Source organism: Macaca thibetana, chromosome 3 (assembly GCF_024542745.1).
Source record: "Macaca thibetana thibetana isolate TM-01 chromosome 3, ASM2454274v1, whole genome shotgun sequence".
Taxonomy (NCBI): domain Eukaryota; kingdom Metazoa; phylum Chordata; class Mammalia; order Primates; family Cercopithecidae; genus Macaca; species Macaca thibetana.
Window position 1 is genome coordinate 161,231,744 of NC_065580.1, and position 25,980 is coordinate 161,257,723.

Consider the following 25,980-nt stretch of genomic DNA (forward strand, 5'->3'; position numbering starts at 1 on the left):
AAGCCCTCTCCTCGAGATAAGTATGCCCTACTCCTCAGATTTCCTCGCCATACTGTTTCCCACTTGCTCCTGACTGTTGGCTCTGTTTGAGGTGTCTGCTTTCTTTTTGCCTTGTTGACACCTGTCCTGTCTCAACACGACTCCTTGCACCGGGTTGGTCTCCTGGTGTGCACTCCCACAGCATTCTGTACTTCTCCTTTCAAGTATTTCATGATTTAGAATCACCTTGCCAGTGCTGTCTTTCCCTTTAGATCCCTAGTTCATCAGGGAGCTGAGCTGGTTCATTCTGACCCCCACTGTACTCTTCTTGGTACTTGGAAGACAAAAATATCTCAAAAAATACTTGTTGACTGGATGCTTTTCCTAGGTTGATTAGTTGCTTATGCAAAGTTCAATGCTCTTAAATAGTGCTAAGAAAATTCACCTTTGAAACACAACCACTGTGGGCCCAAGTTAATTCCCAATTCCTTGCCATGCCTATAAATACTACATTTTGGGTGAACTAAGACATTGTCTAATTCAGCACAAGACTGTCTAATGTCTGTGTTCCAATGATTTCCTTATGTCTCATGTGTTTCCTTTACGCCGTGTCTGAGCTTCAGTCCTACAGGAATGATTTCTCATCTGTTTCTTGTACTAGATAACACCATATTAGTCTTGAATGAATGTGACAAAGTTCCAGCCAAATTCATCATCCTAGTAGAATTCAATGCCCAGGATTTCAATCAAGTGGAAAAAAAGAGATAAATAAGGTACTTAGAATTTATTTATGAATTGTGTGCTCCCAAAGTTACAGCCTACAAGGGCTGAAATAAAATAATGAGGCTGCCATTTCTCGCTTCTTAGGAATATGTCCAAGCCAGTTCTATCTTCTCTAGACAATAGAGCCAGAGGACATTCCATAAGCAAAAAGTTCTTTTTATTATGGGGATCAAGAGGCGGGAATGTTCCAGTAAATGGTACCGCTAACCACTTCAGCTCAAGCCTTGATTTCCTTCTCTCCCTCAAAACCTCTACTCAAGCTGTTAGTGATCCTTTTGCTTCAGCCTCCAAAACATTGCAAATCTGTATATACTTCTCTGATCTCTACCATCTCTTTTTTCCCATAGCTCTAGGCTTCTACTCTTGTCCTAAAATGCATCTACAGGCAGCCAGAGTGAGTCTTCACAAGCACAATCAGATGATATCATTCCATTGCTTAAAGTCTTCCAATAATTTTCAATAACATAAGAAAAAATAGGAATGTATTACTCTGGCCTACATGACAAATGCCCCCTCCTTAGGGAGAGATTTATGAGATGCCCTTTTGTGAAGCAACATCTCCCAACCAGATCTATCTCTTGTTCCCACCTGATGTTACACAGGTACTTATTTGATTATTTGTGTTTTAGTTTCACCCACCAGAATATCAACTCCATGTGGGAAAGGAGTTTGAAGATCTTGTTCAATGTTGCAGATGCAGCATCTATAGGGGTGTCTGGTGCAAAGTTGGTACTTGATAAAAGTTTTGTCATCTGAATGAGTGAAACAAGCAAATAAATGGGACTGAGTCTTCCTTGTGTCCCTTCCCCTTAATTTTCCTGCAAAGACAATTTCCCCTAAGTCAAAAGGAAAAGTGGCATAGGGCAGTTATAATCAAGCTATTACTATGGTGTGTTGTTTTCTTGTTATCTGCCTTGGCTTGTGGAGAACCCAGTGACCTAAGCTCAGCATACCTCTTGCACTGAGTCAATGAAATGATAATTCACCCAGACCTCCTCCTGCTCTAGCTACCTAGCAATCAATACAGGACTGCGCTTCCTGGCTGGCACCTGTCAGGCACAGGGGTTCATTTCCCTCTGTGGAGCTGTTGAGTAGAGCTATTTGTCCTTCCCAGGGTGCTAAGCCCTCATTAGCAGCTTGTAAACTTTCCCTTGCTCTTCAAGACTGGCTCTTTAGTAAACAGTGGAGCATTTAGTAAGGCCTTTGGAGAAATAAGCCACAGTTTTGCAAATGTGCATATTGAAAGAATCTGGAATAAAAGCTTACTTCTAGTGATGAAAATAGTGTGTTTCTTTGTAGACAAAGTCACCAGGCTTCAATTAGGTGTTTTTGAAGCATTTTTCTGTTTTCTTTTTACCCCGTGGATTATCCTGGTGGCCTAATTTCAGGATTGATTTCCGTAAGCCTCAGCTTTTACTTGCTGTTTTTGGGGCATAAGAAGCCAGTGAGAACTCTTCCTTTTAGCAGTTTCAGTTGATATATAACACAATACAGAAAAGTGGCCATGGACATATCCTAAGTGTACAGTTTGATAAAGTTTACATTCTGTTGTTGATGGGCATTTTGATAGTTTGACCATTATGAATAGAAGCTCTACTTTTTTTCATCTCTCCCCATTCCCTCATGTCTTCTCTCCCTCCTTCCCTCCCTTTCCCCTTTCTTCCTTTTCCCCACCTTCCCTTCCTAGTTCCTTCCTTCTTGTTTCTTCCTCATCTCAATTTCTTCTTTTCCTTCTCCTTCTGATACTCCTTTTCCTTTTTCCTCTTCTCCTCCTCCTCCTTCTTTTTTAAAATGGAGATTGTCTACTGAAAGTCCACCCAGGTGGGCACTAGTGTGATGGTCCTTTCAGAGGATAAGCCTGGTCACACGTCAGAGGGTCTTCACTCAGCATCTACACTGGCTGCTACTTCTCCTCTGCAACAACCTAGTGCTTTCCTTGGGCTGGACTCAGGTGTCATTTTGATGCCCTGTTTCCTATCTACTAAGACTTGAAGGAGCTTTTGGAATCAGAGATAGGCTATGGGATGGGTCACCTGGGTAGCTGCCCACGGCACTAAGCTATAAAGATGAGTTTAAACATCTCTGCAATCAGTGCACCAGGGAACTCAGGTTTTTCTTGTTGCAGCTACCACCACCATGGAAATATAACTTGGTCCACCAAAGATAGCATCCTCCAGTGGAAATTTTCAAAAACCTCTCCCCACTTGCCTAGACTTTATCTTCAAGGCTTATTGCCATGGGAGTATCATGGTATTTTATGTCAGACAGTTCTGGACATTTTCTCCAAGTCTTGAGATGTCATGGTTGGGTTCACTAAGAGGGCAGACCTTGGCATGCAGGATGTTCACTGGAGAGAGTCCTCAGGATGGAAGCAACACCTGTTGGATAGGGGCAGGAGTGGGCAGGAAAGAAGTTGAGTTGCAGCCTCAGTCAACCCCACAGGGGACTCTGGAGCTCAAATGGACCTCAGAGTTCTTCTGACTGGAGCTAAGATGGCCAGGCTTTTATGCTCCTTCCCAATCAATCAGAAAGGGCATGACTGGGGCCTCTGAGGCCACTCCTGCAGGCCCTGAGAGCTGAAAGCTTCTGTGGACACTGACTGTAGCTGGGACAACTAGTCCTTTATTGAAGGGGATCTGAGAGGGGTGCATCCCAGCATCCACTCCAAGTGCACAGCTTTCCAGTTGTTCACATGATGCCTTAAGGAGACAGACACTATTTATTTATAGAGATGAGTGCAAAGCCACTCACGTGCCTTGTTCAGCACTTCATATACACAATCTCATTTCATCCTTTCAACGACCTTACAAGTTTACTGTCTCCAGTGTATAGAGGAGGAAGAAATGCAGTCCTAGTTAGAGCAATTAAGAAACTTCTCATGGTGGCCCACTTAGTAAATGGTGAAGATTGGTTTTAAACCTTATATTGTCTGAATATTAAACCTATGTTCTTATCCATTGCACCTGAATGTAGTCAACCTCCAGGACAGGAGTTGATAAACTCTTTCTGTAAAGGACCAGATTGTAACTATTTTTGGTTTTGTGGACCATATGGTCTCAGTCTCAACTTCTTAACTTTGCTCTTGTGGTGTGGAAGCAGTCATAAGCAATACGGAAGCAAACTGACTTCTGTGTTCCAATAAAACTTTATTTACAAAAACAGGTGGCTGACTGGACTTGGCCCATGGGCTGCAGTTTATCAACCCTTACTCTACAAAGTCAGTGGATTGAGCAATTGTCATGGAGTTCTCACTCCTCACCTCTAAGCATGCATCCCAGTGATGTGGAGGGCTTGTTAAAAAACACATAGCTCAACCCCACCTCCATAGGTTTGATTCAGCGGGTCTGGGGTGGGGCCTTAGAGCTTGTAGTTTCAACAAGTTTCCGGGAGGAGCTGATGCTGTTGGTCCTAGATGAGAATCTAAGCCTTTGAGAACCACAGGTTTAGGCTAACAGTCATTAAATGGAGGCAGTAATGACATCCTTAAAGAAACGTCCATAAGTTATCCTTCAATCAAACAGTGGTGCACAATAATATTCTGAGTGTGTAACTAAAGGGCATACTGCTTAAATGGATTCCTTTCTTTGGGTCTCTGACAGAGGAGGAGCTTGCACTCTTTTACATTTGAGGAATATGAATTATAATTTGAGGAACGTCAGGAATGACCTCTCCAAAATGTTTTCTGTAATCTACTATGAATGTATGAATTTTCAGTAGAGTTGGTGGCAAGGAGCCTCTTCTCCAGGAATGCAAATTCTTTTCTTTTGAAATGCCAATATCTTAGATGGAGAGAAACGTGAGGCGGGAGTGTGGTGGGTAGGGAACTTTAAGGTTTGGAGTTCCTTAAAGTTCTAGTTTAGTGGCCATGGGCAAACTTTTTCCTTTCTGAGCTGTGGTTTCCTTATCTGTAAAATGGGAATGACGTTTATCACTTCATGGGTTGTTGTGAGAATAAAATGAAATATAATGAGATAATGTATCTGAAAATACTCTTTCTGTTCATGTATTTGCTCAAATCGATTTTATTAAATAGTATCCCTTGGGACTGGACTCAGGATAGCAGAAAATGGCAGTATCTGGAGAGAGTACTGTGTGCTGAGGGCAAAGAAAAGACAAGATAAAAGGGGGTTACTGAGAGCATACTACTTACTTTATATTATCTAAAACATAATGCAGGCTGGGCGTGGTGACTTGTCTGTAATCTTATACTTCAGGAGGTTGAGGTAGGAGGCTGACTTGAGATCAGCGTTTCAAGACCACCCTAGGCAAAATAGCGAGACCCTATCTCTAAATAAATAAACAAAACACAATGCAGAATTATGCTTAGATTAGCCTTTGTTAAAAACAAACTGGATGTGTCAGTTAGTGTTTGCTGCATAAGAAACAATCCCAAAATCAAATGGCTTCAAACAACAACCATTTGGTTAGCTCATGATTCTGCTAGGTGGTTCTTTTGGTCTGATTTGAGCTCAGCTGGTCTTGGCTGGGCTTGCTTGTGAGTCATTTTGTGGGTCAGCTTGTGCTGGCCAATCCCAGATAGCTTCATTCACTTGATTGGTGGTTGGTTGGTTAGAGACTGAGGTGAGGGGGTGACTGCTAAAGGTCTCTCATCTTTCAGTAAGCTATTAGCAGTTGTTCAGGTGGTGGCAGGATTCTAATTCTAAACCTCTAGAGGACAAAGCTGAGACGTTCCCATGAGAAGTGGCCAAATAGCACTTCTGCTGCCTTCTATTTACGAGAGCAAGACACATGGCTAGATTAAAGGGGCAGGGAAATAGACTCAGTCTCTTGATGGGAACAGATACAAAGTTATTGACTATATTTGCAATCTACCAAACCAAGCACAAGTACATGATATTGCGAAGTACTTTTCTGATTTAAGAGTTTGCTGCTTCCAGCTTTTGTTATTTGAATGAAAAAACTCAAAATGAACTCATAATTGCTCAGATTCCCAGGGAAATAAGCACACCTGACACCTCACAATATTCTTAGTTTTATTTGCAGGAAAAAATATAAAAGCTGCCCCCCAAATTTGCATAATTCTCAAGTAAGAAGTAGTAATGACCCTTTAAAAAAAAAAGAAACTCAGGTATAAAAGAAGAGCGTTTTAGGTAATTAGAATGTCAAAGAATTTGAGAACAAAATTAATATTTATTTATTTAATTTGGGATCATGTAGAGAGAAGATACAGAAAACTGTGCCTTAAGAGATGTGGATGGAGGAAAGAGCAAATATGATGAACCACATATAAAAGTTCCTTGAGCTAATTCTGAAACGGGAAGAATGAAACAAAAATGTTGGATGTCTTGGAAAACAAAACCAAACCTTAATATTGATATTTGTCTTGAAACTAGAGGGTTAACTCAGGGCTTTATGTCTAATATACATAACCTTTAAGAGTGTTTCTATCTCTGTGACTGTCTTTTTAAATGTTGGAATTGAAAAGGTTTTTAGGAAATTGTGACCCGGAGAGACTCTGTATTGTTTCAGGAAACCCAGTTAGTGGCAGACTCAGGGCTAGAAGCTACATAACCAAGTCTAAAATCCAAGATGTTTCCATTACTCCATACTGTTCTCATCACAGATGTTCTGTTCAGAGGCCTCAACCTCTAGGGGGAAATGCCCACAGAGCTTAGTGAGGGAGTTGGTTGCAATGCTACGAAAAGTCAGTTATTCCCCTCAGAATGGGGAAGTTGTATGTGTGAGGGCATCCTCTGTTCTTCCTATTTGAAAAGGCAGCTGGGTCTTTCAAGGCATTTTGAGGATGTGTTAATATTGCTGCTTGCCTCATTTTTGGTTGGGCATGTCTACATTACCTACTAAGTAGGTGACAACATTTTCCTTGGTGGAAAGTGTACTAGGTAATGATATTTTTCCTATGCACTCATCAACAACACTGTCCCCATCCAAGGCATGGCTGTGAGTTAGCACATGTTCCATCTGCTGGGGCACGGTCAGCTTTCCCAGTCACCCCATGTTGATGTTAAGCTGCTGAAACTACTCTTTGTGTTACTGGGTGACTATTAACCATATTTGACAAAAAGAATGTTTTCCATGTTCTGGTAAGGAAATCCTCTGTCAAGATAAACAGCCCTTTCCCTCCTCTCCTCTAACCTGGCTCTTGCCAGGAAGGTCTAAATAGGTCCTCTGTAGTCATTTTCTTTCAATATTTCACACTGGAGTTCAGTTATACATTCTGAGCCAGAAAAGTTAGCTTCTGCTAAAAGACACGGAACCCAAGGAATCAAGAGTTATTTTAGGCTTGAGTGTCCTGTTCCAGGCCTCTAAGACATATTGTATCTAGGGAAATGTCCTTTCTCTCCTCCTACCTTTTCTATCATTTTCCTGCACAATTAATTTAATAAATGCATTTCCCACTTGAAGTTTTGTTAATATTTTTTTTTCTATCCCAACATGTACCTGCTTAATTTTTCTGTTTCAAACGACTCTATGACGTGTTGGGTTTACCAACGAGCTGAAATCAACACTTAGTCCATTATAATGCTATCAAACTGATATTTGGAAGCAACTAACATCCAGACTAGCTCCTTGTTTGAGATAGATCTTTTTGTCCTGGTAAATAGATGTTAATACCCTGGGGAGGTGGGGGGAGCCCCATGTTGCTGCTGGTGGATGGGTTGCAACTCTATAAATGCATGGTGCTCCAGTAAATGTGAAAATTAATTTAGGACTCATTCATGCATCTTTGAGCGACCATTTCTATTCCATTTTTTTTCCTAATTCCAATCCTTCCACTTGTGACTTCTTTTGTTTTCTTCACAGGTGCTATTGAGGTTAAATTTTTCTTTGAGACACACCAAAATAAAAAATGAGGTGATGGTGAGGAGTGTGCACTGGGGGGCTCACGGACAATGTTTTGCCTTAGATCCACACATCTGAGGAGTGAACTTGTCCTCAGATTCTTGTGTTCTGGGGAGGGCTAAGTTCTCTGTTGCTCTAGTGAGGTGTGCTTCTGTAGTGGGAATTGGACTGGACTGCTGAGAGTGGCTACAGGAAGTGACCTGAGTCTGATCCGGAGGAGAGTTTGGCTTCCCGGTCAGGAGTATCATGAAGCCTTAGGGTCCCATAGTGTTTCCCTGTGTGTTTCTGCACATCCTAGAAGCAGAGCCTTGAGACTATGGCAGTCTGGACCTGCTCTCAATTCTGCTGTTTTCCCACTGTATCCATGGTGATCCAGTGTGTGTTTCTCTAAGGCACTGGAAAGCACGGGATTCGGAGCTATTGTCCTAGGCTGCCCAGGGTCACATCCTAATGTGCATGGTAAGCGAAGAAAACTTGCCTATTCAAAATTACTTCAAGTTTTCCTTGAAAATAAATAACAAGGAATGGGGTGCAGAATGTTCAGAAGAGAAGAAGGAGGAGAATTGGTGCCACCATCTCTCTTTTCATCTCATTTTCATTCCTTCATTTAACCTGACTGAGGACTTTTTTTGCAACAGAAACTGGCTGGATGGGCTTCAAGCCTGGAAACTACATCTCTCTACCTTGTCTCCGCATTAACTCAGTTTAGATGTGTCTGTTACACATATGCACCACTAATTTATCATTAAGGTTATTGTTATTATTTGCATCTGTCTTCTCCCTCCCCAACACTCTTTTGGGGGCATTATCACGTTATACTTAGTTCTAGTTTTCTAATAGCCAGAGAAGCTGCAGGGTAACAGAAAACCCAAAATGAGGGAGAGAAAATGGCCAAAACCCTGGTCAGGGTGACAGGTCCATGACTCTTCCAGGCAAATCCAAATAAGGGAGAAAGGGGTTGGTAAACAGGGGTCCCTGAAATTCCCTCTTTTTCCAGAATAATGATTATTCCACTTCCTAATTAAAGAAACACCCATAAAATAGGAATGCTGGGTGGTCACTGGAGAAGCGGGAAAATATCAAGCAGCAATTTCACACAGCAGCAAGAAAGGAGCGGTTAGAATTAGCTACAAGGATAAGGATGGGCTTGGGCTGATAAGACCCTCACAAACAGGGTGAGGGCTAAGCTGGTTGAACCTGGCTAGATCCAGCCTGGCACTGGATTTGTCCCTATGCCCTACCTCACACCTAATTATACGCTCATTATAAATCACACACCCACTAGCGAACATGACTAAGGGGCGAGCATGCCCATATTTAGTATAAAAATGAGTGGTGACAGGGTGCAGTGGCTCACTCCTGTAATCCCAGCACTGAGGGAGGCCGAGGAGGGTGGATGGATCACCTGAGGTCAGGAGTTCAAGACCAGCCTGGCCAACATGACGAAACCCCGTCTCTACTGAAAATACAAAAATTAGCCGGGTATGGTGGCGTGCGCTTCTAATCCCAGCTACTCAGGAGGCTGAGGTAGGAGAATCGTTTGAACCTGAGAGGCAGAGGTTGCTGTGAGCTGAGATGGCACTACTGCACTCCAGAAAAAAAAAAAAAAAAAAAAAAAGGGTGGGACCTCAATTCTAAAAATATCCCCACCTTTTCCCTAGAAAACGTCATGATTATTCCACCTCTAATTAGAAGAGCTCGTAAGATTAGAAATGTGAAGCCCCACCTGTGTTGTGCATGACTCAGTCTCCCAAGAACGCTTGCACTCCCACTGCTGAGTGTGTACTTTCGCTTTGCAATAAAAGCCTCTTGCGTTTCACTTCATTCTGACTCATCCCTGGATTCTTTCTCGCTGTGGTGTCAAGAACTGGGAACACCAAGTGGGGTTAGAGTCTCTCTGGCATCTGGAGACCCACCTAAGCCCTCCAGCAACAACTGTGCGTGTAGTGAGGTCTGCACTTACTACAGTAAGATGGATGAATGATGATCTTGCATTCTCTGAGAGTATGCTGCTACCTGGAACATGGTTCACTTTGCATATGATGCCAGCTTCTGTACAGTCATAGATGGACTCGCTGTTTGCTGTGGTTTATAAGGGTTTACAACATATTAGTTGTAAGTGATGAAAACACAACTTAAATAGCTAAGGTGAAAAGGAGAATGTGCTAAATGGATGTTGGGCTGCCTCATGGAACCCAAAGATGAGATTGGGTCACTCCCAACCTCAGGAATGGCCCTCAGACATAATCCTATCCTTCTCTGCCTTGGTTTATTCCTCCCTCTCTCGCTTCCTCCTGGACTGCGTTTCTTTTAGCTTCTTTGGTGCATATTGTCGGAAATGGGAGAGAGCAGCATCTCTTTCTTAGTTTTAAATTTTCCAGGGAACCGTTGTAGTTGGCCTGAAATGTGGCCACAAAGGGGCCTCACCTTGTATTCACAGGTGTAGTGGGGGAAGGAAGAAGAGTCCTCAGAAAGGAGATGAGGTCCCCACTGGAGGAGGTGCTGAGTGGACACAATGGGAGGAGTCCACTTCCTTGTACGCACTTTTCTCCACCACAGCTGATGCTCCATGTGAGCGCTTGGCCGTGGGAGGTTGGAAGCGCCATCTTCCTAGAGGGGTAAAGTGATTCTGAGGGGGCACTGGCTAATGGCTATTGTAGATATTGCCTATCACTGGTCATATTGTGTTTGATGACTGGTGATCTGCTTGGAGTGAATGAATACAGGGTCCCAGGAAGTGTAGCTGGCACCTTGTAGGTGATGCTAGAAGGTGAGAAAATGTCACCAGATTAAAAACTCAAAATTGCAATTTGTAAAAAATAAGAAGATGGATAACAGTGGAGGTTTTTTTTTTTTTTTTTCTCGTGTGCATGTAAAGCAATCAGAATTTAAGATGTCAAAGTGATTTTGGACGATAAAGCAGCTGTTGGAGTGTGACAAGTGGCCAGATATACATAATGGGAGCTGTGCTTTGGGTGAAAGAGAAACTTACCTTTTGTCCCTTATCGGTACATTCATTCATTTTGAAAATTTGTGTTGAGTGCCCACCTTGGTAGGCATTCACAATGGTGAATAAAAGAATCCTAGATTCTGCCCTCTAGTTTTTAATTAAGTGTGGATTAGAGACATTAAAACCCACGGGGGCAGGTGTGAACAGGTAAGTACAGGGAGCATGGATACCTCTAGCATGAACAGGCTGAGGGCCTTTAACTTGAAGGTTGGAGTGGGGAGTAGGTGTGCAGCAGACAAAGCAGGGAGGAAAAGAGGGAGGGTTCCAGGAAGTGGGAAGAGTTTGTTCCAGGCTCAGAGAGAATACCTCCTTTGAGAGCTGAAGGTTTAGCTTTCTGGCAGTAGACAGAGGAAGTGAGAGTGACTGGGTGAGGCTGTGGCTGTCAGGGCAGTTCATAAGAGTCTTGCCATCCTTGCTAAGGATTCTGCTTTATCCCAGAGGCACTGGGAAGCTTTTGAAGGATACTGGGCTGTTATAATACTTTGAATATTAGGAAACCAACATATTAGTTTTCTATGGCTGGCCTAATAAATTATCATATACTTTGAGGCTTAAAATAGCATAGTTCTAGAGATTCTGAGTCCAAACTGGGTCTCACTGGGCTAAGATCAAGGTGTTGGCAGTGCTATGTTCTTTCAGGAAGCTCTATAGGAAGCTACTTTTTCTTGCCTTTTCCAGTGTTTGGTGACTGCTTGCATGTTTTAGCTTGTACCCCTATTCCATGAGGACGTGGACATCTTTGGGGGCTGTCTTCTGCAAGCCACAGATACTGAGCACGGAGATGACACAATTGGATTCATGTCTACTCCATGAGGATGGGAGCTACAGCTCTTTTGCTCACTACTGTATACTGTACTTGGCATGGTACCCTAGCTCACAATAGGTACTTCATAAATATTTGTTGAATGAATGAGGAAAAAGATATTTAAGTATTTTTGGGGTGCAGAGGGAAGAATGGGTAATTCAGGGACAAGAATGGATGCAGAGGGGCCGGTTAGAGAGTTATTGTGCAGAAGAGGAATCACAGTTGGCTGGATGAGGTAATATCAGTGTGTGGATTTGAGAACATAGGAGACAGAATCAACGAGGTTTGGAGGGTGGTCAGATGTGGGGTAGGTGATGCCCTGATGTTTAGCTGGAGCACCATGAAAGGTGTAATGTTTCTAACTGACCCGGAGAACTCGAAGGAAGAGCAGGTCTGGAGTGAGATGATGAGCACAGATTTGAATGGGCTGAGGTTGAAGTGCCCAGGGTTGAGGTACCCAAGTTTCAACTCCTCACAGGCAGTGGTACATGACTTGCAGGCCCGGAAGAGAGGCTGAGGCTGGAACTGAAGATCTGAAAGTCACCCCTGCATCTCAGCAGTTGTTCACAAAAGTCATAGACATTGTCATGGAGAGGAGAAGTAGAGCTGGGAAAGGTGAGCGAGCCTAGATTTTGTAAAACTGAATCACAGTTTTACAAAATCTGTTTCTTATGCCAGTATTGTCGATATTTGTGTTGAAACTTAGGCTTGAAGAAGAATCACTGTTTTTGTCATTGTGTTGTTTTTATGGACCTTTCTTATTAGAATGAACCCCGTGGGTTAAGATGAAACAAAAAAATCACACTTTTTAGAAAATCTGTTTAGAGATTGCTTGCATTTAAGTTCTTTGTGTGAGATTTGGGATTTGGATCCAGTTAGGTGTACATTTATCAAGTTTGAATGGGGAGTGTTGTAGGTGCCCCCAAACACTGTAATGTCCAAATAGGCACCTCTGGAGGAGGGAGGAAACTGGGGACTGTGTCCATCTAAACTTTGTTTCTTTGTTTACCTGCTTTTGAGCCAGAAGATAAGGTCCCAGCCTGACTATCCTGAGGCCCAGCAAGAGTGCTGAGCCTTAGAGTAGCAGTTATGAAGGATGGAAAGGGCCAGGGAATTGCCAGAACATAGTGACTTCACCTGGGCAAGGGAGGGAAGCCCAGTTCACAAATCTAAATGGGAAAAATGAAGAGAGAGTCTTTGGGACACCTGCACTTAAGAGTATAGGTGAAGTGGCCAGGTGCAGTGGCTCATGCCTGTAATTCCAGCACTTTGGGAGGCCGAAGCAGGTGGATCACCTGAGGTCAGGAGTTCGAGACCAGCCTGGCCAACATGGTGAAACCGCATCTCTACTAAAAATACAAAAAAATTTGCCAGGTTTGGTGGCGCATGCCTGTAATCCCAGCTACTTGGGAGACTGAGGCAGGAGAATCACTTGAACCCAGGAGGTGGAGGTTGCAGTGAGCCGAGATCGCACCATTGCACTCCAGCCTGGGCAACAAGAATGAAAATCTGTCTGGGGGGAAAAAAAAAGGAAATTCCGAGTATAGATGAAGTCAATGACCTTAGAATAGTTAAAGAACTTGAGAAAAGCTTGGGATACTTCAAGTTTTTCTGAGATCCTAGGTATAAAGAAACAAACAAAAACCCAATTTTAAAAAAGATGAAGAAAAAAAAAGCTAAAATAACCTTTCAAGCATTCTGGACTCTGTGAATTTACATTTAACACACAAATTGTTATTATTATTACTATTATTGATATGGAATCTCTATCTGTCACCCAGGCTGGAGTGCAGTGGCATGATCTCAGCTCACTGCAACCTCTGCCTCCTGGGTTCAAGCTATTCTCCTGCCTCAGCCTCCCAAGTAACTGGAATTACAGGTGCCCACCACCACGCCTGGCTAATTTTTGGTAGTTTTAGTAGATATGGGGTTTCACCATGTTGGACAGGCTGGTCTTGGATTCCTGATCTCAAGTGATCCACCCAACGTGTAGAGATAACAGGTGTGAGCCACTGCACCTGACCCAAACAAATTCTTTTTAACCTAAAGACAAACTGTTCAACTCAGTATAATGGTGTTGGGCACAAGATATTTATAGGGTTTATAAAAACCAATTTATTGTGTGTAACACGTGGTGTGGCCTGATAACAGAGGAAACCAAAATTGCATGGTGAATATCATCATCTTTCAACTATGTGTGTCATCTATATATGTCATATAAGTGTCTTGAAAGTTAAAATTTGAGACCTTGTGATTGTGACGTCAAGGTCAAATGGCTCTTCTGCGACAGCCCTTAGTGCATTTTATTCATTATTTAAAAGCCAAATAAAGTGTTCTTTCCTTCACTTTAACATTAATCAAATGCCAGGAAATGAGCCCTACTGGGTGCTCAGGACGCAAAGATAAATAAAACACAACCTCTTCTGGAAGGGCTCACAGATGACTGAGGAAGCAGCCCATCACAGCAGCTAACTCTGATTTGGGATGATCTTCCTTGCTTTTGCTATTTTTCCATGAGTCTGCGGACTCAACGCTTATCTCATCTCCTTTCCTTCTCCTTGCTCTTAGGTTCTCTACTACTTTTTAAACAAAACTCATACAGCTTGTATTGCTCTTTTTTAATGAGAAAATAAATGAAACATTATTATAAATATTTGTTATAAAATATTAAATATGATTATGAACAATTTTAATGCAAAATAATGAGAAAATGCCTTACCTTTCATTGCAGGCTGTTCAGTACGTGGCCTTGTACGCTCAACAGAAACGGTCGTGCCAATGGCTACTTTCTGATGTTATGGTTCCTTTTCGACTCCTACATCGCAGTAGTTTAAAATGACATGTGCAAAAACTGCTCCTTCTTCCCTAGAGTTGTCTTTCCTTTCTTCTTTTTGGTAATAGAAACTCTGTCCTGCAGGTGGCAATGGCTGCTCAGAGAGAAACTACATTTCCTGCCTCCTTTGCAGCTAGGTGTGGTGGTCGGAGTAAATTCAGGACAATAAGATCTGAGAAAAAGCCATTCTTGGAGCTTTTGTGTTGTGCCCTAAAACAGAAGCTTCTAGTTAGCTATTATTGCTCTTATTATTGCTACTTTTGGCACTCTAGGAGAAAAAATTTTACCTCTCTCTGACCCCCAGGGAAGGAGTGCATATATACATATTATCATCTCTCTTATCTCCCTCTGTTGTAAGAGCCTTCTTTATCTGCCAGGCTTCCTGTGGAGCTCATTGAAATCTTACTCATATTTGCCTCTCTAGTCCCTGAGTATACTTGGCACATTAGCATGTCCTATAATATTTATGAATGAATCAAGGAATACCCTGTACTGCATCATGTTGATTGGGGTCATCTTTCAAAATAAAAATAAATCAAAGTATTGCAAGAAATAAATCAAAGTATTGCAAGAATAAAAAAAAAAATAAATCAAAGTATTGCAAGAATCTTACCTTGGCTAGCATGGTGGCTCATGCCTGTAATCTCAGCACTTTGGGAGGCCAAGGTGAAAGGATCACTTGAGCCCAGGAGTTTGAGGCTGCAGTGAGTGATGGTTGCGCCACTGCACTCCAGCCTGGGAGGTGGAGCAGAACCCTGTTTCTTTAAAAAAAAAAAAAAAAAAAAAAAAAAAGAAAAAGAAAAAAAAAGTATTTTATCTGTTTTTGCCAGTAACTCAAAATTGTTGATAGCAATTGATTATATTTCAATAATTAGCCCTTCCCCACATCCCACCCCATGCCATACACATTGAAGAATGGACTTTATGTTTCTGCCATCCATGAAACATCCAAATATCTAGACATCAGTGGCAACCTTTTGTATTCAACAACTATTCATTAGTGTGTGACCACATTCTTCTGCCAATGTTAAATGCTCATTTTAGATAATTTATTTGGTGGGTGCTTTATAGGAAATTCAGCTTTCCTATGAAGAGGTGGATCAGATATGTTCCTATAAACAAAGATGATTTAAACACATTGTAACTGGGAAGAAGATGTCATGTTTTAAAGGGAGGCTTTGTTTATGGAATTACCATCCGAATAAAGTAACATTTTGGAGCATCTCTGGGTGATGAGACCCAAAGGAACGACACTAGACACTGCTAGGAGCCATCAGTGCCATCTTCCATTTTTTGAACTACTGCAATTTTCCCTGATTTGGGAACCTCAGGTTAATTTTTTTTGGGCTCTGAAAACTATCTCGGGACACCCTCTATCAATTGCCATTTATGTGGTAGGAGCATAAACAGAAAGGCCCCTTTTCTCCCCTGAGGCAGGGTGGAAAGAAGAAACAAGGCTCTTGTACTAAAGTGTCACCACGTGCAGCAATTGCTAATCGTGGTGGAAATAACGTGGTCTTTTCCTTTCCCCTCATTGCTTTTATATAAACAGCCAAACACAGTGAATCAATTTTTCAAACAAACTTGTAAAATCAGAAAATACAACGACCTTTAACAGTTGGTAGCATGAATTATCAGGGCCTACAAAGAGGTTTTTAACTATTGAAACATGTTGGCAACAGGACAAATGAGGTTTTCCCCTTCCAACCCGTTAAAAATAGCTTTTATAAATTCTTAACTCCCTCTGATGGTGAGCTTACCATTAATCACCTTTATGACATCTTATATTTAGGCCACGGATAAATCTATGGGTCCTAATCAACCACTTTCCTGAGGAAATTGGCCAAATCCCGACTGGAGGTGGGGGATGAATCACAACTACCCTGCTATTCAGACAAATCTCTTTTCAAGTGCCCTTAAAGCCTTTTTTTTTTTTTTTTTCATACACCAGCGAAGACAGCCACACAGGAAACAATAATAGTTTAATCTCTTGAAAAATTTCCTTCCTGCATTGCATTGCTTTCAGACAGGTAGTCAGAGCCAGCCAAGGAAAATTAGCAGCAACTCCTGCCAAGAGCAGGCTGCTACTTGAGCCTGTTCATTTCACTGCCCTCCTCTTCCCTGGCTGCAGCCAGCAGCCTACTTGTGCTCCCCGGGACACTGTCTCCTCCATGGGCCCCCAGTGGGTGTTCTTCTGTTCAGAGGTGACCTAACTGACATTGGGAAAGAGAACAACAAGGTGAAGAGCTGCTTGGTGACTAACTGCATGGCTAGATATTTTTAAAGCCTCTTCTTCCTTCTTCTCCTGGAGTTCTCTGGAGCTTCCAGTAGGGAGGACAATGTGTTATCTGGAGAAACACATCTGGCTCTCAGAAAAATGCAGTTCCTCGCAGCTGGAGCCATTGTGAAGCTGTGTCTGTCCTTTGCTCATGGAAGGCTCCCGTCTGAGTGGTGAGCAATGCAGCCTATTTGCAAGACCTCTGGGAGTATTTTCGTTTGAACAAGGCTCTAAAGAATCAGCTGTTTCTGAGATTTCTGAGATACACATGTCCACTGGCTTTACCTTTGGCAGGCGGTGCAGGACACCAGCCTTTAGGGATGCTCAACAATTCGTTGCAGATTTTGTGAGAACCATCATAGACATTATTCCTTAGAGGTTAGGCGGCATTTTTCATGAAGGCCTCAAGCTGCCTCAGAGGAGTTTCTTCTAACAGCAAATTTATTCAACTGTGGACAAAAAGAGTCTCAGCTTCTCCATAGGCCACTGACAGCAGGCTTGGCTTCCTGGATTGCCCATGCCCATCTGTCCTCTTGACCCCATGGCTACTGTCTTCTCTAACCATCGACCACATGCAGGCTTCTGCTGTAACACACAAGCCAATGCTTCAGCTCAGAGTTCTGGCTTCTCTTCCAACAGTGTTTTTATTCTTTCCCTTGCCTTTGTAATTTCATGAACAACTTGCAGGGCCTGGACAAAGTTAGTTGCATTTCTATCTCTTGTGTATTTCTCCCTTCCCCTGTGTGTGGTATGTATAAAGAAAAAGTAATATGTTTTATAGAGACTAGAATGAGGAGGGTGGGGGAAGATCCATTGGCCGAATTTCTGATTGGCACAAAGGAAAATGAACAAAATTAGTTATTGTAAAAATAGCCCCTCAAAGCCACCCACGGTGTCTGGAAATTCTCTGGAACTGTTCCCATGCATTTTTAGGCCAAGCCAAAAGTAGATGAAATAGCGCCTGTTTTCATCTCCTTTTCCCTCTATTATCAAGGATAACTGAAAAGTAAGCTCTGTAGTATTTTCCGTAGACAAGTGCCTTAGCTAGCCAGGAATATTTTCACAGCAGTCCAGGTAAGAACGTCGGCAATCCATATTCACATAGGAGCCAAGGAGGAGCCCACCCTGTTGTGAAGGAATAGCAAAGGTCTTGAAGATGTTCATCATGGTGTTATTTATCATGTCAATAAATTATTAATAACCTCTTTCCAGCAATAAGGAAGTGCTAAAATCATTGTCTAACATCCATTCAATGGACACCATTCACAGCTATGAAAAGACACATTTTCTTTTTTTTTAATTTTTATTTTAGGTTTGGGGGCACATGTGAAGGTTTGTTACATAGGTAAACATGTGTCATGGGGATTTGTTGTACATATTATTATGTCACCCAGGTATTAAGCCCAGTACCCAATAGTTATCTTTTCTGCTCCTCTTCCTCCTCATCCCCTCCCCATCAAGTAGACTCCAGTGTCTGTTGTTTCCTTCTCTGTGTTCACAAGTTCTTATCATTTAGCTCTCACTTATAAGTGGGAACATGCAGTATTTGCTTTTCTGTTTCTGTGTTGGTTTGCTAAGGATAATAGCCTCCGGCTCCATCCTTGATCTTATTCTTTGTGGCTGCATAATATTCCATGGTGGATAGGTAATGCATTTTCTTTATCCAGTCTGTTATTGATGGGCATTTAGGTTGATTCCATGTTTGCTATTGTGAACAGTGCTGCGGTGAACATTGGCATGCATGTGTCTTTATGGTGGAATGCTTTATATTCCTCTGGGTGTATTCCCAGTAATGGGGTTTCTGGGTTGAGTGGTAGTTTCACTTTTAGCTCTTTGCGGAATCGCCATACTGCTTTCTACAATGGTTGAACTAATTTAATTTACCAACAACAGTGTATAAGTTTCCCTTTTCTCCACAACCTCGCCAGGATCTGTTATTTTTTTGAAAAGTCACATTTTTGAAAGAAAGCTACATTGATGGCAGATACTCTTACATTAAGTGAAAGAAAAGTAGGATGTACTGTTTATACTATTTTCTAATTTAATTATATTTATTGCAGAAAAAATTATTTCTGGTTAATGAAATTATGAGTGATTTTAATCTCATTTTTATAACTTTTTCTATTGATAATTTCTAAAATGTTTTTAATGAAAGATGTTTTTAAGTAGTCATACAGGCATCATTTCTGACTGGATCACTACAACCAATTTTACTTTTCTAGAGCCTTGAATTCCTCTTCAGTTGTCTTCTTTTCTCATGACTTTGCCCATGGAAGTCTATGTAATTTTTTTGGTTTTCTTTGAGACAGAGTCTTGCTCTGTCACCCAGGCTGGAATGCAGTGGCATGATCTCCACTCACTGCAAGCTCCGCCCCTGGGTTCATGCCATTCTCCTGCCTTAGCCTCCTGAGTAGCTAGGATTACAGGTGCCCACCACCACGCCTGGCTAATTTTTTTTAATTTTTAGTAGAGACGGGGTTTCACTGTGTTAGCCAGAATGGTCTTGATCTCCTGACCTTGTGATCTACCCACCTTGGCCTCCCAAAGTGCTGGGATTACAGGCATGAGCCACCGTACTCGGCCTTAGGTTTTTTATTTTATTTTATTTTATTTTATTTTATTTTTTTTTATGAGAGGGAGTCTTACTCTTGCTCAGGCTGGAGTGCAGTGGCGTGATCTCAGCTCACTGCAACCTCTGCCTCCCAGGTTCAAGCAACTCTCATGCCTTAGCCTCCCGAGGAGCTAAGTGCATGCCACGACACCCAGCTAATTTTTGTATTTTTAGTAGAGGGGGCATTTCACCATGGTTGGCCAGGCTGGTATCCAATTCCTGATCTCAAGTGATCTGCCTGCCTGTCTCGGCCTCCCAAAGTTCTGGGGTTACAAGTGTGAGCCACCATGCCTGGTCATAATTTTTTTTTCTGACTTGTTTTTTAGTTTTTTTTCAAATTCACTCTCCTGTCTGGCTGTGAAACTCCAAGGTGATGCAGAAGCTTTCTTCTGTATTTCTGCTACTTCGACTCTCCCAGAGATGGTTTTTCTTGGTTAATCAGAACTTCATCCTAGGTAGCATTTCTCATAGTCTCCTCTACATTCGGATAGAGGAAGTTATCACCAAGGAGAGTGAAGAATGCATCAGATGTGCTGCTTTCTAGAACAGTCTGCAGGTGAAAGTTCACCTGCTCCGTGCTTCTTGCATGGCCAGACTCTTCCTTCCACACCTTCCCCCGGCCTTTGTTCTATTCACATACTCCCCCCGTGATATCTCGGCAAACCTTCTGCTGATTATTTCTTTCTTGTCTTCTACTCTGCTTACACCTGAGGTTGGCTGTTTCCTCTTACATATGCCAGATCCCATCCCTGTCCCCAGGACATTGAAGTCTAGTCCTCTGTTCTTCCTACACACCTGTCATCACACTGACCAACTTGTAGGGGAATCCTTAGTCTGATTCACTCCTTGGGGCAGAGATCACTTCTGATTTAGCCCTCCAACCCCAGTGTGTAACATAGCAGTCATTTTATTTTATCAATATATTATATTTGTACATATTTAGGGGGTGCATGTGCAATTTTATGACATGCATAAATGTGAAATGATCAAGTCGGGGTTTTTAGTGTATTCATCACCCAAGTATTTCTCATTTCTGTGTGTTGGGAACATTTTAAGTTCTCCCTTCTAGTTATTTTGAAATATGCAATATACTATTTTTAACTATAGTCACCCTACTCTGCTATGGAACACTAGCACTTGTTCCTTCCATCTAATTGTATGTTTGTACCCATTAACCTACCCCTCTTCATGCCCCCGCCTCCCACCCACACACCCTTCCCAGTTTCTGGTATCTATCATTCCACTCTCTACCTCCATGTGCTCACCTTTTCTTAGCTCCCACCTATGAGTGAAAACATGCAATATTTGTCTTTTTGTGCCTGGGTTATTTCACTTAACATAATGACTTCCAGTTCCATCCATGTTACTGCAAATGACAGGATTTTATTCTTCTTAATGGCCTAGTATTCCACTTTGTACATATACCACCATTTCTTTATCCATTCATCTGTTGCTGGACACTTAGGGTAGTTCCATATCTTTGCTGTTGTGCGTGGTGCTGCGATATACATGGGAACACAAAACCTCATTTCGGTAGGCACTCAGCACAGTGATGTGAACTGGATACTGCCAGCTGTAGTTTTGATTTCCAAAAGTGCAGGATTAGTTTATTTTAAAGGTGGGTAGTCCTGATGTGGTTCCTATCACATCAACTTTCAGTGGTCTTATTTAACTCCTTCCACTAAAAATCTCATATTTTCTTTATTTATTAGCTATACCAGGTGCATTGGTTTCTAGTTGCTACTATTTATTTTCTTTAATTCTCTCAGGTCACACTTACCTAATGATTTTCATACAGAGTGACAGATACTATGCCGGATGGATTTGCTTGTATAGTTTTGTTTGGGAAGTTTTCTTCTTTCTCAATTTATATTTGAGAGCTTCTGGAAGGAGGAAGGGTAGAGATGAGGTAGGCAGGAAAAGGGAGAACCCGAGAAAGGCATAGGGAGAGGGAGAGAAGACAGGGAGGGAGACGGATTTTATGCGCCCAGAGAACAGTGAGAAGCCCTATCTAACTGTGCTCACAGACAGGTTTGACACCAGGTAGAGGTAAGAACATCAAGGAACAAAGTGGTCAGGGAAAAAGTTATGTTGACTCGAAAGTTTTTTTTTTTTTTGAAAAAAAACCATTGAATTAATGATGCTACATCTTTGAAGATGTCTTTGGAGAGTGGCATTACTATATACATAGCTCCTGAAACAATAAAAATAGGCAAAGGTGAGATATTTGAGAGGTATTTTATTTATTTATTTATTTTAGATGGAGTCTTACTCTTCTTGCCCAGGCTGGAGTGTAATGGCGTGATCTCGGCTCACTGCACCCTCCACCTCCAGGGTTCATGTGATTCTCCCTGCCTCAGCCTCCCGAGTAGCTGGGATTACAGGCACCTGCCACCATGCCTGACTAATTTTTGTATTTTTAGTAGAGATGGGGTTTCACCAAGTTGGCCAGGCTGGTCTTGTACTCCTGACCTCAGGTGATCTGCCCACCTTTGCCTCCCAAAGCTCTGGGATTACAGGTGTGAGCCACCATGCCTGGCCAAGAGGTATTTTAAAGGCAACACGAGGGGTTTGTCTTCTGGACACATGAAAGTCCGAATGCCCTGGATCTGATGTTTGATAAGATATCTTTTCACTATCCATAATTGGAAAGGAAATTCTGATGGAGGAATGAAATAAAATTCATAATAAACAGGACATAATTGAATGGCAAGGAGAGAGGTAGTCGCCCTTCGACAAATGTCTGTCTTAGTGCCAGCGCTCTTCTGGAGGCTTATAGCTGTAGTCAGATGAGCCCCGCTATGCCTGGCTTAACTTCATGAAAGTTTTGTGACATAATAAACAAGGTGTGGTGGGAACCAGAGTGAGACTCAGGCTGGTCGAGCCTTGCCTAAGCACTCAGGAACAGGATCATGTGAAACAATACCTTCCCCAGGTCATGGCTACGTCGGGCATCAGCACTTTGCTTATTTCCTGCCAAAGTCCAGGTGAGTCAGGGAAGGTTCATGTACCTCTGGCCTTTGTTCTTAAAAACTTTAACTCTTAAAGATGGTTAACCTTTTTGGGGTGCTGTTTAGAGGTGTTTAATTTTTCTAAGTTATCTAAAGTTTCTATTCTGGTGCTTCTGTTGCTATAAACTTCTCAAGGACAAGTGTTCTCTTCCTTCCTCAAGTTTACTTTGAAAAATGTGCAGGCCCCAGCAAATGAAATTACAGGGAAATCTTTCAGTGTACAGATGGAAAGCACACCCTTTTGGAATTCAGATTGAATCTGTGCTTTCCCAGGTTTGGGTTTTCTCAGACAAATGCCACCTATTTTTACACAGGAAAAATTCTATCAGCAGTTTTAAGTACCTCTCAAATTTGGGCACAGCAAAGAAATTATAGTTGATCCTTGAACAATGTGGTGGTTAGGGATGCTGACCCCCGCCATGCAGTTGAAAATCCATGTATAACTTAACCAATAGCCTGCTCTTCAAAAACGTAACCAATAGCCTACTGTTGGCTGGAAGCCTTGCTGATAACACAGACAGTCAATTAGCACATATTTTGTATGTTTTATATATATGTGTGTATATATATATACACACATATACACACACACACATATATTATATACCGCATTCTCACAATAAAGTAAGCTACAGAAAAAATGTTATTAAGGAAAAGGTGGATGAAATACATTTACTATTCATTGAGTGGAATTGGATCATCATAAAGGTCTTCATCTTCATCATGTTTATGTCGAGTAGGCTGATGAGGAGGAAGTGGAGGGGTTGACCTTGCTGTCTCAAGAATGGCAGAGGCAGCAGAAATGGAGGAGGTGTAAGGGGAGTCAGGAGAGGAGGCACACTCGGTATAACTTTTACTAAAAAAGAGTCTGTGTATAAATGAACCTGCATAGTTAATATCTATGTTCTGCAAGAGCCAACCGTACTGGAAAAACAAAACCCATAAAATCTCTTCCAACGGGTTGAGCAAAGAAATGGGAAACAATATTAAGGTTTGAGGTCTCCCTTTTCACTGGTAATAGCTTCTTTGGCTGTTTCTTCCACTCTTTATAACACACTTCTTTAGCAGGGACCAGGGACTTTTTAGATTCAGCTTGCTATATGCTTTTATGAATTCTATAAACAGAAAGGGATGTGTGCGTGGGTGGGAGAGGAGGGGAAAAAGAGGCAGAGAGAAGAGTGGTGGTCATTTGCAGGAAGGCTTCTCTGACTGCTAAGAATGTGTGAAATACTGCTTATAATTGTTACTCTGCAAAATTAAATACACTTTAATTAGCAATGAGCAATTTACCACACATTGGCTTCCACACATTGGCTTTCTTCAGAAGTCAACATGTGGTATATTGGAGTGAGGTAGTTGAGGAGAGCAGGCTCTGGAAAATAAGGTGAATATATGGAGGGGAAATGGAGGAGGGTGAAGGGAAGGGTTCCTTTGCAATCTTTCAAAGTTTACTTGTTTCTTGAAGCCGTTATCAGTTTATCATTTATAAAAAAGGTAGAACTGTAATAGGACTGAAAATGGGCTGTGTGGGGAGGATGCTAGTTTCCTCTTCAGAATGCATGGAGTCACCAGTAGTCCCAGCTACTTGGGAAGCTTAGGTGGAATGATTGCTTGGGCCTAGGGTTCAAGTCCAGCCTGGGCAACATAGAGAGACCCTGTCTCTAAAAAACACCAGGGAAACTGGTGTTTGAATCTTGGATCAAGCTGAAGGTAGTCTGAAAAGCAAGGAATGGGCCTGGCGCGGTGGCTCACGCCTGTAATCCCAGCACTTTGGGAGGCCGAGGCGGGCGGATCACGAGGTCAGGAGATCGAGACCATCCTGGCTAACACGGTGAAACCCCGTCTCTACTAGAAATACAAAAAATTAGCCGGGCGTGGTGGCGGGTGCCTGTAGTCCCAGCTGCTCGGGAGGCTGAGGCAGGAGAATGGCGTGAACCTGGGAGGCAGAGCTTGCAGTGAGCCGAGATTGTGCCACTGCACTCCAGCCTGGGAGACAAAGTGAGACTCCTTCTCAAAAAAAAAAAAAAAAAAAAAAAAAAAAAAAGAAAAAGAAAAGCAAGGAATGTTCTAGAACATCAAGTCTAAGGGAGTGGAAAGTAAAAATGAAATCCAAGTTGAGGTGAAGACAGAGTCTTATCACTGACTCATCAGTGGCTGTGGGCAAGGAGGAGGATAGGATGGTGCAGGGAGAGCTATAGGATAGCATTTCTGGACTCCCTGAAAAATGCTGAGGTTTTCCAGTTCTCTAGCTGCAGAAATTAGTCCTCTGGGATATAATGGGGATGAATTGCTGACTTTCAGTGCACAAACTCATTTCTATTAGAAAGGAATGGCAACTTTTATGTAATCCTTCTGAGTGGCCATTTTGTAGGCATAGGATGGTTCAACTCATGGGTAATGCAGGCTTTCGATATTTGCTTTAGGAAATGGCCATAAAGGAGGAGAGTCTTGTAAGGCCTCTCATGCCCATTTCTGGAGCTCACAGTCTGGTTTGGTGTGGAAACACCTAAGTATGCTCTTTTCACAGCTTCTTAACAAACAACTCTTAGTAGCTCCAACCTCTTGTGGAAATTAAGCTTAACACTGAATAAGTTAAGCAAGTGAGCTGTAACCATAGTCATCAGACCATTTTTCCTGGGTAATTTCTATAAATTAATCTGATTATTTTGTAGACTGACTTCATAAGAAATGAGGAGCTGGAATACAGGTCCACATTATTCATGATGTGTAATATAATTGAGATTAAAGATTAAATTTTAGTCTTAGTAAACACTGAAGATGTAGTTAGACACCATAAAACCAGTTGTGTTTAATGATTCCCAGCATTTTCTTCTGTCTCTCAGTATGTATGTGAGAGGGAACTGTGAGTTAAAAATAAATAAAACCTCACTTGTCACATGACAGCTAACAGCATCCATCCATTTCCAGAATGGCAACTTTTGACTCTCGATTTTAATAATTCATGAAAGAGGAGAGGTGTGGTTCCTTCAAAAGCAGGTGAAATGGACCCTTATCAGCCCATTAATTCACTTTCCTGCTGTGACTCACAGATTGATGGCAACAGTGAAACTTCTGTAGTTTCATAAAGTATAGTTTGATGTTTACATAATCATGTGGGTTGTTTTTAACCTTTTTTGTTAGAATTTTGTGGAACGAATAATGCACATAGCAAATAAAAGTTAACTTACAAGTTTATCTGGTTGATCAATGTATAAAGATAAACTACACACATACATAGATTTAACTCTACAAAATGGACATATTTAGATAAAAATAGCCAGCTATTACTAGTTTCATAAGGTACTAATTAAAACACATACATGCAAACATATTGCATTTCTACTTATCAAAAAATAATGGAACATAGTGCAATTATAGTAAGATAGATTGCAAATAATAACTTTTATAATAAAACACTAAACAAACTAATTTGTAGAGTACTCAAGGACAGTCATTTTTCTTCTGTATGCAGGTAGTGTGTTTTGTTCTATGAGGGAATTTGGGGTATGGGTTGCTATGGACCAAATTGTGTTCTTTAGAATTCCTGTGTTGAAGCTGTGATTTCCTGTGTTTGAATGTAGGGCTTTTAGGAGGTTAAGGTTTAATGGGTCATAAGGGTGAGGTCCTACTCTGATAGAATTGGTGACCTTCTAAGAAGAGAAAGAATATTACTCAGCCACAAAAAGGAATGAATTAGTGGCATTCGCTGTGACCTGGGTGAGATTATAGACTAAAAGTGAAGTAACTCAGGAGTAGAAAACCAAACATCATATGTTCTCACTCATAAGTGGGAGCTGACCTATGAGGATGCAGAAGCGTAAGAATGACACAATGGACCTTGGGGACTC

At 41.8% G+C, this 25,980-nt stretch overlaps 1 long non-coding RNA gene across 1 annotated transcript in view; it reads left to right on the top strand.

The window, feature by feature from the left end:
• The window catches only part of LOC126951566 (uncharacterized), a 406,759-nt gene that overhangs the window by 123,524 nt on the left and 257,255 nt on the right, over window positions 1-25,980 (top strand). The window lies entirely within an intron of this gene.